Raw genomic sequence first — 20,788 nt, forward strand, 5'->3', positions numbered from 1 at the left:
AGGTGCTCCCTGAGACTGTAATATATATGACCAGTCAGACTGATAATTCAGATCTTTTTTGTAATCAAAATATTAGTGTTCTTCTATAAATTCTGGGAAAGAGTTGTTGATTCAAACTGCTACCATTTAAAATAATTTACAGATTTGTTATAATGGAACCCCACAGAAATGCAATGTGCTCTTTTTTTCTCCCAAAGAGCATACTGAATGGGGAGTATGTCAGTGTGATAAAGTTTCAACTCAATCAACCAGTCTTCATTTATTAACCAAACTAGAATGGGACAGGCTTTCTAGGGTCTAGGAATGGAGTCAGTCAATGATCTAGCATTTATGAAGCACCTACTATGTGCCAGGCACTATGCCAAGCTCTGTAGACACAAAGAAAGACAAAAATACCAGTTAAAAAAATAGTGTCTGTCTCCAAAAAACTTACATTCTATCAGTGGATACATATATTCTATTTTGCAGACCTGTGATTTCATCTCTGTGTCTGCCTATGGAGATAGCCGTTTTCTGTTACTCAAAATTCTGGATAGTTATTTGGAGTGCTGATAAGTTAACTGCCTTGTGCATGGTCACAAAGCTGGAACTGGAACCTGGCTGTCCCTGACTCCAAGATGGCTTTATCTCACTGTGCCATGTTGCAAATGTGTGTCTGAGTATATAGAAATTTCTATGTATGATATGTCATTTCAACCTGAAAGCCCAGTTCTGAAAGGCCATCTCTGCTTCTTTCACCAAGAACCTTCACATCTTTTCCTATTGACATCTTCTATTCTCATGTACCTGATGAATCAGAACTGAAGAATGGAAATAAGGACAAGAGTCATTCAATATGCTGTGAGCTGAATTTATTAAATAGAGAGTGTAAAGGAGAGCATTAGTGCCTTGGAAGAACGATTCATGTTAATCTAACAAGCTTGGAGCTACCATCTAATGCTCAATAATAGAGGCTGCTAAGTAGGCAGATGGAGACATTGATGAATTTGTAGACTTGTAGATTCATCACGTGGAGAGATCGAGTCAGTATTCCAGGCAAACCTAGTAATCAGAAAATATTGCCTTAGGTTTTACTCCATCAAATTATTTTCAGTGTAATCTGTTCCTGTCACTGATGCTATTAGTAGTTCAAGCTAGTCAGAAGCAATCTCTGTGTATTACAGAAATAGATCTTCACCTAATGATTATGTTGATTTAGATGATGTTTGATAGAGACACATCTATTCTACCTGGTCCTCAAACCATCCTTAAATCCTTGTGATCTCAGAGTCTAGTCCAAGAAAAGTTAGTAGAATAGTCCATAGCACCGTAGCTGAGCATATATGAAGAAGGCTCCAAGATTGCTGAAGCAATCTTGCTTTGTCCATTTCCTCCTGATTTGATAAGTAGATACTTTTCTATTACTCCTTAGTGAAGTTGATGGGCACTAGAACAATCCTTGCTCTGTTAACAGTTTTCTCATCCAGTTTAAGTGTTCGGCTCCCAAGTGGATTTTAGAAACTGGTGTTGGCCAATTTTGTGAAATTGAAACAATTCATGCACAAACCAAACTCTTCTCCCCACCCCCACAATCCACTTTTCTCACTCTCCTATTTTTCCTGCTGTTTCCCCACAGGTAATTTGAGAGCCCTGTGGCAGCCATTAGCCATGGCAGAAAACAAGGTGGTCCAGACCTGTAGTGAAGGTGAGTGATGAGAGTGGGTAGAGGAGGTGCTATACTGGTACCCAGAAAATGAAAAAGGACTTAAAGGAAAGCCTCCAACATGCTGGGTATATGCCCTATGCATAATGGCAAGGTCAGTAACTGTGCAGAATAAGAGCACAGAGATGAGCTGCAATCCGCACATTTGAGGGGAATGCCCACATCAATGAGATCATAGGTCTACAGAAGTAAAAGGGTATTACAGAATGTCTTGTTGAGAGGAAGGAAATCATTTCTTACTATGCCAGTGCAACTGACATCTCTAAGTGGCTCTTCCTTGTGCTCCTGAGGTTAAGTTGGGTTCTCCCTGCATTGAACCTGATACAGGCACTGGGAAGCTGCCCCTGGGGATGTGAACGCTCAATGAATGGCACCTGGCCTTTCCTTGCATAGGAGGTGACTGAGCTTCTCAGTGGCCAAGTGCCTCCATCTTTCCTTTGTTAAAAATGTTCAGGGAAATTGATCAATGCATGACCCAGCATGAGCTGAGCTGGTGCTACAACCATGTGGCTCCCTCACCCGGGCTCTCTCCACCAGAGCGGGCTCTAAGCCAAATAAAAAACAACAATAATTTATGAAATCTTAGATTAGGGTACACTGGACAGTGCTGCATGCTAGATCTGTCTCTTGTGCCTGAGCACCACAAGCTGAGATGTTGCCCTTTTCTCATGATTGAAAAATGAATCAGTTTTTTTCCCTGTATAATTTCAAATAATATTCAGTTGAATTTTTGAAAAAAACATGAGGCCAGTGTGTAAATGGATCCTGGAGATGGAAGACTGCCCTACTGTAAGACATGCTCTAGCAGGATCCAATCTCTGAGTCTCCCATAGGACAAAAGGAGCGTCAAGTCAAGAAATACTTTTTAAGTATTTGCTATGTGCCTGAGTCTACCCTAAGAGTCAGAGATAAGAAAGGAGGACAGATGATGCTGTGGCTGAGAAACAGTAGGAAGGTCAGTGTGGCTGGATTAAAGCATAGGTGGAGGGGAGTAAAGTGTAACAAAATTGAGAAGTGAGGAAAGAGTTTACTTTGAAGGGCTTTAAAAACCAAATAGAGGATGTTATACTTGATCCTGGACATAATAGGGAACCACTAGAATTTATTAGGATGGGGGAGGGGTTGAACAAACAACATGGTCACAGCTGAGCTTGAGGAATATCCCTTTGATAACTCAATGGAGAATGGACTCAGAAAATCTTTTGCAAGAAAGAAGATGTTCAGATTCTGGCTGGTCGAATTCATTCTGCTATTAAGGGGGCACATCTGATTTTCAATCAGGAGTTTGAACTGTAAAATTCAGTATTCTTTCCCCCACACCATGCCCCGTGCTTTCAGTAAGTACATGTTATCTTTACCTGTATTTACTGAAATCCTCCTTGTGGTGCATTTTGAGCATTTGGAGGATGTCAATCTCTTCCATAATCATCATCATATCCATTATATGGAGGATATCTTCTGCCATGGTGCTTGTAAAAGAAAGAGAAAATAGCAGATGTAAGGTTGGAGCACTCTGGTTCATTTACAGTAACATTGAAAGAATAGGTATATGCAAATGTACTGGGATGGCTAGGTGGCTTAGCAGATGGACTGCTGGGCCTGCAGTTAGGAAGATTCATTTTCCTGAGTTCAAACCTGACCTTACTTACTAGCTATGTGACCCTGGGCAAGTCACTTCACCCTGTTTGCCTCATTTTCCTCATGTGTAAGATGAGCTAGAGAAGAAAATGCAAAGCAGTCCAGTATCTTTGCCAAATAACCCCCAAATGGGGTCATGAAGAGTTGGACATAACTGAAATAACGAAACAACTACAACAACAGCAGAAAGTATAACATGATTAGTACAACTACTCACCCGTGACAGGCTTATTGGGATCACTAGAGTCTCTGGTATCATATCAGCCTGAGCTCTAGAGTAGACCAGATGTATGTATGTATTTGTATTCATTAATACCATTTCATGAAATCTTCCAATCAACTAAACTGAGAGGACTCACTAGTTTATCAACTATGGTTTATTTACTAAACTAAAAAAAATTTATTTCTAAATTATAGTTGCCCTAATCATAATGTTCCTTGATAACAAAAAACATAGCTTAGAAACTTCCCTTCTCCATATTTTTTCACAGATGAAAATTAGAAAAATAAAACCACATGCTTTCCCTGACTCCCTTTGGAGAAAGATGAAAAAAAAAGGCCTTATACTTTCCCTGATTCCATAGGGAGAAGATAATCAAAGACAATAGTTACTCCTGAACTGACTTCTCTGTTCTTATGCATGACAGAGTAGAAAGAATTAAATACCCCTAGAATTAAAAGACCTAGCTTTAAATCCTGCCTCATATTCACTGTCTGTGTGATCTTGGGTGAGTCATTGGATCTCAGTGGGTCTCAGTTTCCTCAGCTGTAAAATGAAGAGATAAGATGAGATGTCCTGTAAGGGTCCTTCTATCTCTAGATTTATGATGCTGGGAAAGGACTAAATTTCATTTAGTCCTTTGAATTTGTTTGAAAATGTCTTACCTCTTCAGATGAATCATCAGCTCCCTTTGGAAAATAAAAATATTAGTAGATTCAGTGATATGACATATTAATAGAAACAAACAAACAAACAACACTTTGGGTTAACTCTCTGGGTTATGGAATGGATTTCCCCTACACTCAGGAAGAGCAGAATTTGGTTCCAAATATGTAGATAAACATTCAGTATCTTCACTTTTGTTTGGGGAAATCTAGATCTTGTCCCTTCTAGGGCAGGAAAAAGCTGGGATTATGAAATGAAGAGTTGTTTAGCTGAGGCTACAGGCACAAGGAAGTTTTCTAGCTTCTCCAGAGACCGATATAGATAGTAAAACAAAACAACAGAAAACAACAAATCAAAATGTACTAATCCAGAGACATGGGAATGCAAATATAAAGCCAAGTCTCCAGATGCTAAAGGACCATTGTTGGAAAGACGGATCGATCGCTCCCAACACCAGCCCCTTCCCCATTTCCCCAAGTACTTACAGCCAGGACAGCCAGAAGAGCCATAAGAAAGGCTACAAGATAGAGCTTCATGGTTCTAGGCTCCTGTGGAATAGAGAGGACAGAAATCCCTGCTGCCTTTAGTCTGTTTTCTGCTTTGTCTTTTCAATGAAGAAGAAGCTTAGGTAAATAAGTTAACTCCCATTTCTATGGTGCCATTGAGGTTTAAAGTGTTTTGATTCCAAGAACCTGATGAGCAAGTGTTATTTATTTTCAGTTTACAGATGAGGGAACTGAGTCTAAAAAACTCAGTTGACTTGTATCTATGTAGCTAATGCTTGTCAGAGCCAGATTGGATGCACGACACAATGTCAAGGACTCATTGCACACAGCACACACTCACAATGTCTATAGTTCTCCTGAAATTTGAGAAACAACATTTAAAAAAATTCAATTTCATTTTATTTTCAGTTCCCAATTCTCTCCCTTTCTCTTCTCCATTCATTTGAGAGAGCAAGAAAACAAAAGCCATCTCACAAATATGTATAGTCATATAAAACAAATTCCCTTAATATTGAAGAAGGAAAGAAAGAAAGAAGGGGAGGAAATAAAGAAGGATGAAATAGAAAAAAATAAAGAGAGAAAGGCAGGAAAGAAGGAATAAAGAAAGAATGAAAGAAAAATGAAAGAAAGGAAGTGAAGGAGGGAGATAGCAAGGGAGGAGCATTAGAAGAATGAAAGAAAGGAAAAAAGGAAGGAGGGAATAAAGAGAAAAGAGGAAAGGAAAGGATATGGGGAGGAAGGAAGGAAGGAACAAGAAAGAAGGTAAGAATGGAAGAAAAGAAACAAAGAGAAGGAAAGAGAGGAAGGAAAGGAGGAAGACAGGAAAGCAGAGAAGGATCCAGGAGGTAGGGAAGAAGGAAGAGATGGAAGCATTTTTCTTTCTGTTTAATGACCCTCAGTTTTTATGACCACCATCATCCATGTCAATTATCCCTATTCACCTGGTATTGAATCAAGGGAACTCAGGAAACACTAAAGTATCCAGATTCACTGGATTGTTCCTTTAAGACTCAGGGGAATATTTCTCTGTCTCCCATGAATTCTGTGCTCAGGAGGCTTAGGTAACAACAACAGCTCACATTTATAGAAGAAAGGAAAAGGATCTTGATTTCAAGGTGTCACTGAGGTGGAGTCCTTCTAGAGGAAGAAACTCAACCAATGCACCTTCCCTGCAACTGAGAGTCCTCCAAAGTTGCCTGGGACCCTGAGAGGTGAAGTGATTTCCCAGGGTCACAGAGCCAGGGTGAGACAGATCAGATTTCCTCAATCGGAGACCAGCTCTTTACTCGTCTTGCCTTGGCTTTCTGTACCTCACAAGTATCTAGTGCTATGAAGGTATTAAGGTATTTACATGAATTATCTCCTTTCATCCTTATGTCAACCTTGCAAGGTAAATGCTACAATGTATTTTACAGATGAGGGAAATGAGTCTCAGAAAAATAAAATTTACATATCTCTAGGTGAGGACTTCAGACCTGTAGAATCACAGCAACAAATCACATTTACAAAGGAATTTACATTTTTCAAAATACTTCTGACATCTACTGAGACAGTCAGGTGGCACAGTGGAGAGACGTGTGACCCTGCAGTCAGGAAGTTCTGTGTTCCTTGGACTTTCATTAGTCTGTGATTCTGGGCAAGTCAATTAACCTCTGCCTCCCTTGGTTTCCTCACCTGTGAAATTAGGATAATAAATTGCACTTCCCTCCTAGGGCTGTTACAAGGATGAAATGAGTAATTCGTGGGGAACTTTGCAAGTTTTAAAATGTCATATAAATACTAGCTATTATGTACTGTCTTATTTGATATCCACAGTAGGGAATAATCAGGAAAAATATTATTACTCACTTTTTAAGGATATTGGAATTGCAATATAATGAAGACCCCCCCCCCCCATAGTAAATGACTGAGTCTGGACTCATACGGGTTTCCTGACTCTGTCAATCAATTGATCAATCAATTTCTCAAGCACTCACTAAGGGCATGGCATTGTGCTGGTGCTAAGTGTAACCAAGACATGAACTGAACAGTTCTTGCCCTCAGGGAGATGACATTCTATCAACAGGAATACCATGTGCACACATGTTCTAAATGTCTTAAAACTGCATTCAAACTATAAATTACAGATGAACTTTAGATAAGCCTTATCAAAAAGAAATAAAAGGCATTTTCTTTGTGGGGCAGGCACTAGGACTTGGGGGATTAGGAAAGGCCTCAGGTGGGAGATGTGACTGATGATGAGCTTTGAAGAAGAAAAGTGAGAGATTCTAAGTAGAAGAGATGAGGAGGAAACACATTCCAGTATCGGAGGACCGCCTTGTGAAGCCATGGAGAAGAGAGATGGAGGGAAGATCTTGTGAAAAGAACAGCAAGAAGGCCAGTTTGGCTGGACTGTATTTCTACATGAAAGCAAGCAGCATATAAGAAGTCTAGAAATTAAGGACTGAGCTGGTTGTGAAAGAGAGGAGTCATATCTTATCCTAGAGCCCCTGGAACTTAAGGACCAGAAGAATGACCTGGGCAGAGCTGTGCCTGAGGAATATCCTACTGTCAGCTGTAGGGAGGATGGATGGGAGAAGGGGTAGGCTAGAGGCAGGGAGAGCAGTGAGGAGGCTACTGTGATCATTCAGGTGAGAGGTGATGAGGGCCAGAGCTCCTCCAGAAGGGAATGGCTCTGCGGGATGTGGCAGGTCCAGGATCATCGAAATCTAGGATCGGATATTTGGGGAGTAGGAGTTGTTATGGATGACGATGAATTTCTCTATCAGGCTAACTGGGAGGATGGGGCTCAAATGGAATAATATTTACAATGTGCATAGCACAGTGACTGACTCACAGCAGGTACTTAATAAATTCTGATTTCTTTCCCTCTCACTGGCCCTCTTTCTCTCTCCTACTCTGACAGAAATAGATAAGTTTAGAATGGGAGTGAACCTGGGGAGGGGGAAAAGATAACAACTTCTTTTTTGGTCCTGAAGAGGTTGAGAAGACTATGGGCCAGCCACTTCCAAATGTCCAATAGCTCACTAGATGGTGATGGGGAACTGGAGTTCAGGAGAGAGAATGTGATATCATTGGTAGAAATTGCAAAGAGGAAACTTTAGTTTTCGTGGAAAGAAAACTATCTGAACAATTAGAGCTATCCAAAAGAAGAATGGTCTGCCGTGATGGGTAGTGAGCCCCATTCCCCTTTGTCACCACCGCCAGCAGACATACAAAGTCTAGATGACCATTTGTAGAATATATTGTTGAGAATATTCTGTTACAGTATGAATCAGATGAGGTACTCCAATGAGGTCCATTCCAACTCTGTTGTTCACTCATTTCAGTCGTGCCTGACTCTTTGTGATCCCATTTGGGGTTTTGTGACAAAGATGCTGGAGCGGTTACCTCCATTTCGTTTTCCAGATCATTTTACAGAGGAGCAAGTGAGGCAAAGAAAGTTAAGTGACTTACCCAGGGTCACACAGCTAGTAAGTGTCTCAGGCCAGATGTGAACTCATGAAGATGAATCTTCCTGACTCTAAGCTCATGCTCTAACATACTTTGATCGCATTAGGACTAATTCTGTTTCCCTTACATCATATTGCCACTCAATCTTTGTAGTTACCTACTCCTAACAAACACATGGCACTTCTCCAAAAGCCAGACAATAATAATAAAAAAAAACTGGAGTTAATTTAATTTTTAAAAAACATGAGTTGGGAACAACAGAAGCCTATACTTGGTAAGCATAGTAAATCTGCTCTGTTTGCCAAACCTAATGATATTGAAGATTCTCCTGGGGCAGACTTGGGGGTGGAAGGAGAAGATCAGGCAAAAGAGCCCAAACAAAATCACATTGGTGGAGGAAAGAAGAGAAGCAAAGGAGAAAGCAGAGGCAGGAGAAATCAGAGGAAGGGGACCTAGAAGAGAGGAGCATCTGGGCAGCAGAGGAGGGGAGTAAGTTAAGCAGATGACCCTCCTTCAATGGGACAACAAGCCATTTCAGGAGAAGACTTCCAAAATTCCTGCATTGAGAAAGAAGGGAGAGGAGCATAAAGTGGTGTGGTGACATTAAAGGAGAAAGCCAATATCTGAGCTTATTTTCAGGGAGAGACAAGCAAAGAGTCAAGTGGAGAACAGTATGCCAGATTGTCCAGTTACCGCAATTTGTTTTTTACTGGTTCTACTTTACTGGATTTGGTACTGTTAATTCCATGACCCTCGTGGTCCCCCTTGCTAACCTATAGTTTATAAAATCTATGTTGCCCTGAGTGATAAATGGGCCATGTTCTCCAACATCTTACCAATTGTGAGGCTTCAGGTGAGTTACTTAAGTTGCCTGAGCCTCTGTTTCCTCATCTGTAAAATGAATTGGCTGGACCACATGGCTTCTGAAGGTTTTACCAATTCCAGATCCATAATTCCATCAAATCTCCCTTTCCCCACACCAAATATGCCTATGTTCAATATTTAAACAGAATCAGCATTTCTCTATAAACCATTATTATGTTACACATTTTATACCTTATTCCTCACATACATTTTCATTGATAAGATGCCCATGCAGTGATGTATTAGAACAAAAAATTACTTGACATATAGGACATATTACCTAAGACAGATGACTGGAAGGTGAGATCTTCTTTCGAGAGAGGATGGGTTTCAGGGTATTTCAGAGCTATTTAAACTCTGCCACCAGTGATATGCTAATTTTTTTTTTATTGTAAATAATGTCAATAGTGACCTTGAATTTTCATCCCTGTGAATGAATATTGATTTTATGCCCATTTTTAGTACCCACCCATGCCAAGAAGTCACTTAACAAGACAAGTTTCACAGTAGACAGTCTCATTGAAGGCTCCAAATTGAAAACTAAAATATCAAATGCTTAATCCTTGTGCTAGTCTGGGCAGACCAAGGTGTAGAGGATGTGATGACTCATAATTGGGATGTAAGTTCTTTAAATGACACAGTTTGTAAGTGTCTGAGGCAGGATTTAAATACAGATCTTGCCAACTCCAATTGAAACACTCTATCAACTATGGCATGTGACCTGTAGATGTGCTGTAGGATGTATTCTTCAGCTTCAGTTTAGTCTAGGTGTCCTTTGGGGCTCTTTCAGCCTGAGATTCTGTGATTCAGTGATCATAGCACTTATTAAGTGTCTGCAATGTACTGGCCAGAGCAAGGCCTACAATTTTGTGCAGCTCTCCCTCATTTAAATACAATTCACACACAAGTCAAGACATCATTCCCATAATGTCATTGGTCCTCTTCAAAAACGATGGACCACCACCATTGCCACCACCAATAACAATAAGCAAACAATGTACAAAGCTGACAGGATGTAAAGCCTCAGTTTGGAATTTAGAATCTGCTTCTATCCCATCTTGGCTGTATCCCTGGGGGGATAGACAACTCTCGATCACTATGCCATCCAGACAAGTTTGGCATCCACATTACTGTAGGGAATTTGCATAGTAGAAATCCCTCATGTCCACAGTGCAGTAGAAAGTAAGAAATTTTTTTTAAAAGAATTGTGTTGCTGCACTGTAGACCAGCAATATAAAAATAAAACTAGCTCTGCTCTCAATTAACCTTTAGTCACCTGTTGGAAGAGAGAGGACTGTACAATATACACAGATAGAGAAACGTAAGGCAATCCGAGGAGGGAAAGAATACTAATGTCTGGAGGTATCAGAAAAAGATTTATTAACAACATAATGTGAGAGGTGAGCCTTCAAGAAAGGTAAGGACCCTTTGAGGTGAGGGCCAAGAAGGATTTATTCATCACTGCATTAAAAGCAAGCAGGATGGTGTGTGGAAACGCATGGAGGTGGGGGATGGGATACTGAGTTTGGTAAACGCCATTAATTCCATTTTGGTTGGATCATAGTGTGTTTGACAGGAGTAATGCAAGAGAGAAAAGGGAGGAAAATTGCCCTGGGGTAAGATTGTGAAAGAAAATGGAATTTGCATTTTAGCCTGACTCTTTTGCTCCATCATTATCTTCACATATGATCTCCCAAGTCTGGGTCTTGCACTCATTTTTCTTCTCTCTACACGCTCCCTCAACGAGAGTCCTCCTCAACTCTCATGATTTCAATTATCACCTTATTGCAGGTGACTTCTACATCTTTACACTCAGTCTTCATCTTTCTCAGAAAGTCTAGCTGTGTGTTGTCAAACGCCTTCTTGGTATCCTCAATGGATGTGCTATAGGGCAGATAGAATCCAAAGTGCCCCAGACTGTCCTCATCACTTTCTACCTTAAGCCTGTCCCTTGTCCCAATTTACTTACTTTTACTAGTGGCACCATCATGCTCCCAGTCACGTTCCTAGCCTCAAAGTAATCCTTTCCTCTGCCCTCTCCCTCACCCCCATATATAACCAACCACGAAACCTTGTTGGCTGAATTTTCACAGCATCTCTGGGATCCACTCCTCTTTTGCATTCATCGCCATCAGCGAAACCTTAGTTTAAGCTTCCTTCACTTTCACCAAAACGATTGCAGTAGCTTCCCAAGCTCTTTATTTGTTTTTATTTTCTATTTTCTCTAATCAGTCAATCACATAACTTCCAAAAGTGACCTTCTTAAGTTTTTTTGAAACGAATAACATCCTCTCCTGCTCAGAAAACATCACTCACTACTCGCTCCTCAGACTAAAATAAAAATTCCATTGCCTTTCACAATTTTACTTCAGTATAATTTTCCCTGCCTTTTCTTCTCAAGCATTCCTCTTCAAGCACACCGTATTCCAAACAAACTGGACATAATAGCATCTCCAAAAGTCAACATTCTGTCTCCCTCCTCCATACATTTGCACACCTTGTCCTGTTTGCTTTTAATGCAATGATAGATAGATTCCCCATTTCCCTCCATTTCAAAGAGTCTTGATCTTTCTTGAAGGCTCAGCTCAGACATAATCTTTTTCTGATCCCTCCAGTCAGACAAGCAGGAAAAAAACCTGGAAAAAGAGGGAGTTGAGTGATATAATTATAGCTCCCTCCACACACATAATCTTCCAATGCATGATTACATAATTTGTAGGAGAAATTATTTCAAATGAAGTTCTCATGTAATTGAAATAAAAATATTTTAAAAATAATTTTCCATTCAGTTAGCATTTCATATCATGGCTATAGACAAATCAACCTTTTCACATTTCATGTTGGTTATTTTTCCCCAAAACAATAATTGAAATGGGTCTTGGGTGATTATCTGGATAAATCTATTTTTAAAAGTCTAGTTAGTATTTCCTATCAGAAGAAATTCAAATGCATTTGAGGATTTAACCAGTAATCAATGATCACTGATGAAGGATATACAGAGCTTTTTCCTTGTGAAATTCACTACGATGCAACATTTCATTGAAAAAACTCAAAAATATTTTTGTCATATATTACAAATGCCATATGCAAAAAACTACTAAATTATAGAGCTGATAGCTGCGCTGAGACATACTTGGGTAAGAAAATTCTCAGGTCAAAAAGAAACTATTTGTAGACTTTTAATCAGTCATTCCACACAGGACAATTATTGTATTTTTATATCTCCTTAGAATGCTTCTCTTATCCTGAGTCTGACTTAAGTTCACCAAGATAGGAGCTAAATGGAAAATGTATGACTATAGGAACCAAGAATAACAAATATTAGAAACAAAAAGAATATTGTAAAAGATATCTTGTTATCTCTCATCAAACACTATATGAATAGGAGGTGATTGGAAAAACTGGCAGACTTGAAAATGCCATAATAATTATCATGAATTAAAAAGGAGCCCTTTTTCCATATTGAAAAAGGACACGCTCTTTCTCAATGCCAACTCTGTACTTTCTTAAGGATGTGCTTTCATTTGCTTGTGGCACACTCCACAAAGAATCATCAGTTCCCAGTAGGTGAACCATTGTTGGCCTATGGAACCCACACCTGACTAGAATTTGGATACTTCCAAATCCCTTTCCTGTTTATTTTCATCCCCAGTGAAGATCAGGATGATCTTTATCACCCAAAATCGATGTTCATGAGAAGTGACTGATACCAGCAAAGAGAGAATTCTTAGTTAATCAGATAGGAGTCTATGGTGACTCTTATTTTCCTGTAAGTGCTGGCTCAATTTCCTGAGGTTCTGGATCACAGGGAGTTTGGATATTGATGCTTGATATTTAGTAGGATTATAGGGAGAGTTCATTGACAATCTGAGGAGAATGAGTCTTTTAACCAGCAATTTGAAGAGAACTAAACTGTTAGCAGACAATCCAAAGGGAGCTCAGTTTGTTTGAGTGACCTTGAGGAAGGGCCTTGCTCCCAAACTTTGGGGGACCACATGAGGGGGCAGAGAGGCAAGATAGAAGCAGGTAATCAAGGAGAGAGAAGAGTGTGACAAAGGAGTTGATTGCAGTGAGACAGGCAGAATCAGAAGGGGGCAACAGGGAGGGGAAGACCACCAAGCAGCTCCTTTCTCCCCTGGTTTTGCAGAGCCCAGAGGTGACTGACTTCTGGTTCAATGGCAGCATTTTGCATTTTATTTAATTGTTTATTCTCTTTTCTTTCTTCTTGGTACTGTTAATAAATTGCTTGGTCACTAGCAGTGAAGTGACTAATTGTATCAGATTGTTGTTTGATGAAAAGGAATCTAGTACATAGTAGAAATCTTATTCCAGAGTAGGGACTGAGCCAATTGGAGGGAATTTTCTCAGTTTTTGAAAAAAATCCAGAGCACTCCCACTAGGTTGCTGTTAAACCAGGTAGGAGAGAATTAATGAGGAAAGAAGCCTCTATCAGAATGAAGAGTAGGGAGTTGTGGTTTTCTCTGGGTGTATGTATCTTTGACAACTTGTATCACACATTTACAGGGAAGCTAGGTGGTGCAGTGGGTAGACTACTGGGTCTGTAGTCAAGGAGTGTCACCTTCATGATGTAAATCTGTCTTCAGACAGTTAACTTGTTGTGTGACACTGGGCAAGTCGCTTAACCCTGTTGGGCTCAATTCCTCATCTGTCAAATGACCTGGAGAAGTACTGATTGAAGTATCATTTTTTTCACTTTATTTATCTTGTTTTTTAGTTTGTTTGTTTTTCTCCCAGCATGGTTAATATGGAAATATGCTTTGAATGGCTTCACATGTATAACTCTTTGACTTCTCAATTGATGGGGGAGGGGTCATAGGAGGGAAAAAATTTAGAATTCAAAAGTTTTTAAATGTTAAAATTAAATTAAATTAAATTAAAAATCCAAAAAAGGAGTGCTCTGATCATCATAATGACCATTCATGATTCCAGAGAGCTAAAGGTGGGCCATTCTGCCCAACTCTTGATGGGGGGAGGGACTCAAGATGCAAGAAGAGACTAATTTTTATATGACCAATGTAGAGATTTGTTTTGCTTTACTACATCTTTTTTCTAACAAGTGCTTTATGTTTATTTTTTCATAATTTGGAGGAGATGGAGGGTGGGATGGAGAGGTGGACTTTTGCTGATTGAAAGAAAACCAAAATTTAATTTAAAATGAACAAAAGCCATTATTGGCATTTTATGCAGGCAAAAGGGTTTAAGTGACTTGCCTAGAGTCACACAGCTAGTAAGTATCTTAGGCTAAATTTGAACTCAGGAATATGAACCTTCCTGACTATCAGGCTCAGCACTCTATCCACTGTGCCACCCAAAAGTCTTAGTGCACCTTTATACTTTAATAGTTTTAATTGTTCCCAATTGTACTCAGAATTTTCTGGCAAGATAGCAGAGTAGGACAGAAAATTCCAAGCTCTCCAGATTTCTTCCACAAACAAGACAAACTACCACCTCAGGGTGAATGTAGAGCAACTAAATTAAGGAAGATTTGAGGCAGAACAGTTGTCCTTCTGGGACAAGTGGAGAAGATCTGAAGAATGATCCCAGGATGGAGGATTGGCCCAAGTCAAATGTAAACCCATCTAGGCTAGCTCCACTGAAACAGCAAGTAGTAAACCCTGAAGGCAGCTGGGTTGGGAGGTAGCCAGGACCTCAGCCACAGGAATTCTCACCTCCTGGACAATGTGGGAAGTTGGGCATCTGAGAGGGAAAAGATTGAGGGAGGCCCTCCTGACAGTGGATGCCAGGCCCAGCTATGCTGCTGAGACATGGTCCTAGGAGAAAAGGAACAAGCACTCACCCAGGGAGGACAGAAGCCGTGGGGTCACTCCTGGGTGGACTTACAGGAGAGCTGAGTTCTTGGTCTTGGTTATAGGCCAGAGGGAACAATTGAAGGTCATAGCCTTTGGAGGGTTTTCAGGGATCAAAGCCATTCCCAGCATAATGTGCTGGGAGCCAAAGCTGTGGTTTGGAGAGGAAAAGGATTACAGAGGTTGGGCCCAGGATAAAGCTTGAAAAATAACAGTAAGAAGGACTTCAGTCCAGAGACACCATCCCCCACACCCCAGGATTAGAGGTGATTATAATAACAGTTTCCTAAAAAATTTTTTTAAAATGAGCAGACAAAAGAAAAAGAACTGAATGAGAATAGAGAAGACCATGCTTCATCTTCAGAGGAAGGTACTGAAGCAAAAAGAAAATCCTCTACTACTTCAAAGAGTAATGTCAAATGGTTGTCTGCTGAAAAAGAATTTATAGAAGAACTCGAAAAAGACTTAAAAAAATCAAATAACAGAGATTGAAGAAAAATAAAAAAAAGTAAGAACAATCCAATAAAAACAAGATTATGAAAAGAAAGTCAACCAATTGGAAAAGGAAATCCAGAATCCTAAAGAACAAAACAACTACTTGAAAATTAGAATTGGGGAAAGAGCAGCCAGGGAATTTATAAGAGACCAAGAAATAATAAAACAAAATTCAAAGAATGAGAAAATAGGAGAGATTGTGAAACATAAGAAAAACAACTGATCTGGAGAACAGAGCAAGAAGAGAAAACATAAGAATAGCTGGGCTACCTGAAAGCTACAATTAAAATAGAACTTTTATACAATAATAGAAGAAATAATTAAGGGAAATTGTCCTGAAGTGTTAGAACAATAGGGGAAAGTAGGAATAGAAAAAACTCCACGGATTGCCACCTGAAAGAGATCCTCAGAGGAAAACCTAAAGGAGTAACATAGCCAAATTCTGAAACCCTCAGGTTAAGGAGAAATATTAAGAAAAACAAGAAAAAAAAACAAGTCAAATATGGCAGAGTCTCAATCAGAATTACACAAGACCTAGCAGCAGCTACACTAAAAGACTCCAGGTCTGGGAACACTACATATCACTATATATCAAAGAGGAAAAGAACTGCGGTTATGGCTGAAAATATCATCCATAGCAAAGTTCAGTATAATTCTGAATGAAAATAATGGACTTTCAATGAATTGACAGACCTTCAGGATTTTGTTGCAAAAAGACCAGAACTTACTAGAAAAATTGACATGCAAGATCTAAGAGAAATATAAGGTAAATATCAAAGAAAAACTACAGTGGACTGAATAAGGACAAATTGTTTAATTTTTCATATGTATTTAATATTATTTAATATGTATAATATTTATAATATATTTTAATATTTAATATTTAATTATCTCATACAAATGAGTTGCAAGAGGAAGACCTGATATAGAGGAAATAGTTTGGGAAGGAAGGTTAGTAGTTCTGGCACCCTACTCTCATCAAGAATTGGTTAAAGAGGGAATAATACACACACACACACACACACACACACACACATACATCTAGAAAGATATAAAAGTCTTCTAAATTCAGAAAGAAGTAAAAGGGTAAGGGGATAGAGGATAAGGGAGTATTAGGAAATAGGATAAGGGGGATATAGAAGAGTCTGTAGATTAAAGGGAATGGGGTAAAGAGGGAGCAACATATGTATATGGAAGGGTACAAAAATCTTCTAAATAAATAGAGAAGTAAGAGGGTAAGGACATAGGATGGAGGGAAAAGATAACAGAGTGATTCTTGAAGGGAGGGTAGGTGAAGGAATGGGATGGCATGGTAACAGGTAGAAGTAAAGTAGAAGAGTGAGGAGGGACAGGAATAGAGTGAAAATGATAGCAAGGAAAATAGGATGGAGGAAAATATACAACAAATAATTATAGTTTAGAATATGAATGGGATGAATTTACTCACAAAATGGAAACTGATAGCAAATTAAAAATTCAAATTCAACCACATTTTACTTTCAGGAAATGCTATAATGAGAGATACACACAAACATAAAGGTCAGGAGTAGAACCTATTATGTAAAAAATAGGGATATTATTCATGTTCTTAGGCAAAGTTAAAGCTAAAATCAATTTAATCAAAAGAGAAAAACAGGAAATTCACACTATATCAGCCATATCAATCATACCAGAAAGTATAAAAAACATGAGAATATACCTGCCAAAACAGACACAGGAACTAAATGAATATAAATACAAAACACCTTTTATACAAACAAAGTTAGATCTAAATAATTGAAGTAAAATTTTTGTACATGAGTAGGTAAAGCTAATATAATTTTTATACCTGATGATTTTACCTAACTAATCTATTTATGTAATGCTATCCCAATTAAATTACTAAAAATTATCTTACTGACTCAGAAAAATGATAATAATGGGGCTCATTTGGAAGAGCAGAGGGTAAGGAACTTCAAAGAAACCAGGGGGAAAAATGTGAAGGAACTAGATTCAGTAGGATCAGACCTTAAACTATATTAAAATGTGAGAGCAGTGTTGGAGCATAAAATGAATAAGTTTGATTATTTTAAATTTAAAATTTCCTGTTTAAATAAAACCTATGTAGCCAAGATTAGAGGGAATGCAGAAAAATGAGGGGAAAAAACCTCTCATAGACAGTGTTTCAGATTGAATGTGATTGGGCTGTAATATTGTGGCAGTGTAGGAAATACTTAGGTGGTGAATCTAGAACAATATAGAAAGACTTGGACTTATGAAGGAAGATGTTATCCACCTTCAGAGAAACAGATGACAAGTGGAAATAAGCATATTATCTCCTTACATAGAAGGGATTGAGTGTATATGTGTATATATGTTTATGTTTATGGCTGTCTATGTCTATGTATGCATACATATGTGTGAATATTGTGTATATACTGTGTACATATATATACACACACTCATATTCACACATATATCTATCCATGCTTAATTGTAGTTTTAGGGGGTGGGTAGGAAGGGGGGAAATATAGTAAAAATTGCACAGCAGAGGAGAAAAGAAAACCTGTAAGGAAGTAAGGCAAAACTGGACAGCTTTGAAAATAATGTGTAGTATTTATTACATAGGTTTTCTTGAAATGGAAATTTATTGTTTTATATTGAATCCTCTCATGTTCTGCAATATATTTTTTCTTATTTTGTATTTAAGTTTAAAGTAAATTTAAAAACTTAAAATAATAAAATTCTCCTAAAACAACAAGAACTAGGTACCAGAAACTAGGATGTAGTTAAGTCAGCTAGGTTGTCATTTTCCCAGAACAGAGACACTTTCAAATATGGTGAAACCCTAAGGAACCCTAAGGAAGGACTTTTATCATACTCTAGGACATTTCTTAACTCAGAAAACTAAGAACTCAAAAATAAGGAACTAGTTTGATTACTTCTCTGTTAAAGGTAGATATCCTAGGTTTCTGATACATAATTATATTATTTAAGGTCAGAGTTCTTTCATCCTATCTAGGTGTAATTTTTTTTATCAGAGATTCTCCCATCTTAAAGAGTTGTTGTTCCTTTTGGGGAATTTTTCCCTACTCTGACTTTTAGGAAATAATTTGACTTCCTTCTTGAAAAAAAAATCTGTGGACATCATTCCTGGATGTCATTCAATGTACTGGCACCAACTCCTTTTGCCGGCAGACAGCTCAGAAAATTAATCAAATGAAATTTATTTGAAATATTAACAAATAGGACTTGTGATAGACCTCCGGGATAGTAAAGAAACCATCTGGTAAAAATCTGTGGGGTCTTGAGTGTTCATTCTGTTCTGCACAGTTACCAGCAGGTAGTACCGTGCAACATGCCACTATTGTGTTCTCTGCCATCCCAAACTGCTCTCTTGACCCAACAGTGTAGCAGAGAGGGCACAAGTCCTTCAGAAGTTTCCCTCTGACACCCAAAAAGTGAATCACTGAGGTACGGTGAGATTTAACTCTCGTTTTGAGCCCAGAGATCCCTAGACTGTTTTTGAGAATCTTTATGCAATAGAGAGGAGAATGCCTCTAGGGTGTTTCCAGGCTGCCAGAAGGGACAGTTCTCCCTGCTGCCAAAGTGCCTTAAATGCAGATCTGACATGTAACTCTCTTGAAACCTCCGTATGAACAGCTACAAAACAGCAGGCATGGATGAGCAACAGGTCTGCAGTGCACCCTAGTGACTAGAGAGCTGACAGTCTTCCTGATTGATTACCCCTAGACTAAGAGTGGCTTCTTTATCACCCCATACCCGTGCCAAGTGTTATGTACCTGCACAAAAGAATTAGTTTTGTTTTTCTTCTGCTTTTGATATGATGCCGCACAAAGAGCCTCTAAAAGAGAAGCTGTGAAAAAAGAAGACAATGTCTGTCCCAGAAACAGTCATCCAATTGGTCCCTTAATCACTCCAAAAAGAGACCAAACAAGTGTACATTAAATATTGAGCAGCAATGTGCAGAATGTCTGAGCCTAAAATTAGCGAAAGGGTGAATCCTCTGGGTTTGTCCTGACTTGAAGATAGTATAATGATTTATTTAAAAACATAGGGGGAAGAAGAGTTGGGAGAGAATGGCAACACTAGATATATTCCCCAAGGAAGTGAAAGAAACAAAAGAAAGTCCCATATGCACCAGTATATTTATAGCAACACTTTCTGTAGTATCAAAAAAGTGGAAAAAAAGTAAATGCCAATCAATTCTCTTTTCGTGTATTCTGTATACATATGCATATATAAAAGACATTTATATATAATGTGTACTTTTTAATAGAAGCTGCTATGGGAACTACTTGCAAAAAAAAAAGTCCAAGGATCAAGTATCTCTCTTCCAGCAAAAATGGAGAACAAGGAGAATTTGAAGTGACTTTGATGTACTATCTAAGAGTTGCACTTCTGCAATAGCCAAAACTCCTTTTATCTAAGTAGAAAATGCACTGCAGGGGGTAGGGAGCAAGGGAGGAGTCACTGATATAACAGGTGCAAGCCTAGGAGCTTCCAGGGACAAAGATGACGGATGCCTGCGGTATCACAATTGGGAGAAAAGATTAGGGAACTCTTGGCAAATGGTCCCAAGTTTTTTTGAGTAAAAACCTTCAAGTGAGAGAGGGTGGTGAGTGGATGTCATGGGAAGCTTGAGAAGAAAGGAGAAGCTTTGGAATGGCTACTGTAGAGATCGGGATAGTGAATTTATTAGACAGGGAATAATATGTTTTGATGCAGTGAGGATCCAGTTGAAATTAGGTAAGATAAGTTTATAACGAGCCTAGTTAGAATAAATCTTTGAACTTCCTTCTGCTCTGTTCAGCTCAATGCAAAAGGAAGAAGTAGCAGGCAGGAGTAATCTAGGCTTGGCATCTGGTAAAGTGTGATTAGTGATAGGACAAGGGGACAAGTGATGTGAGCATAGAAAATAATACAGAGTTGACTTAGTTCACTAAGGGAGTTGAGAAAAGAGGAAAGTGTAGGCAGTGCTGGGATGAAGGCATGGGAAAGAAAAGGAAGGAAGAGAAATCAGAATGAAGACAAAGAACAGGTTTAGTGGTTTTAAGGCATAGGGTTATGCTGAGGTAAAGGGTTATGATGAGATAAACGAGTTCAGAGTTCTTGAACAAGGAAGTGGAAGGCTGCTGGGTGATTACAGAGTCGAGGATGTCACCATTTCTGTATGCTGAAATGGAGCAGGAGATCAGGTCATGGGCAATGAATGGATTGAGGAATTGGGGCAGTTAGGAAACTTGAAAGTGTATCAATATGTATGTCAAATCCTCCTATTATGGGAGTAGGGAAGAAATACTTTAATCCATGCAATGAAATAATTTTAGGAAGGAAGGAGAATATCTGGGGAGTTGGCAAAAATACCCTCAAAGGTCATTTTATGTGACAAATTGGAGTTTGAACCTCATTGGAG

General features: G+C 38.9%; 1 long non-coding RNA gene across 1 annotated transcript; it reads right to left on the bottom strand.

Annotated features, from left to right (window-relative positions):
- Positions 1–834: 834 nt before the first annotated feature.
- On the bottom strand, positions 835–9,385 carry LOC114037539. The gene is made up of 5 exons (XR_003568460.1): positions 9,330–9,385; positions 4,712–4,774; positions 4,226–4,249; positions 3,061–3,171; positions 835–1,041 (listed from the first exon to the last, which is right to left on the bottom strand). It is a non-coding gene; the product is annotated as an uncharacterized LOC114037539 (long non-coding RNA).
- Between the last annotated feature and the right edge of the window lie 11,403 nt (positions 9,386–20,788).

Source organism: Vombatus ursinus, unplaced genomic scaffold (assembly GCF_900497805.2).
Source record: "Vombatus ursinus unplaced genomic scaffold, bare-nosed wombat genome assembly UNPS02010461.1, whole genome shotgun sequence".
NCBI classification, from domain to species: Eukaryota; Metazoa; Chordata; class Mammalia; order Diprotodontia; family Vombatidae; genus Vombatus; species Vombatus ursinus.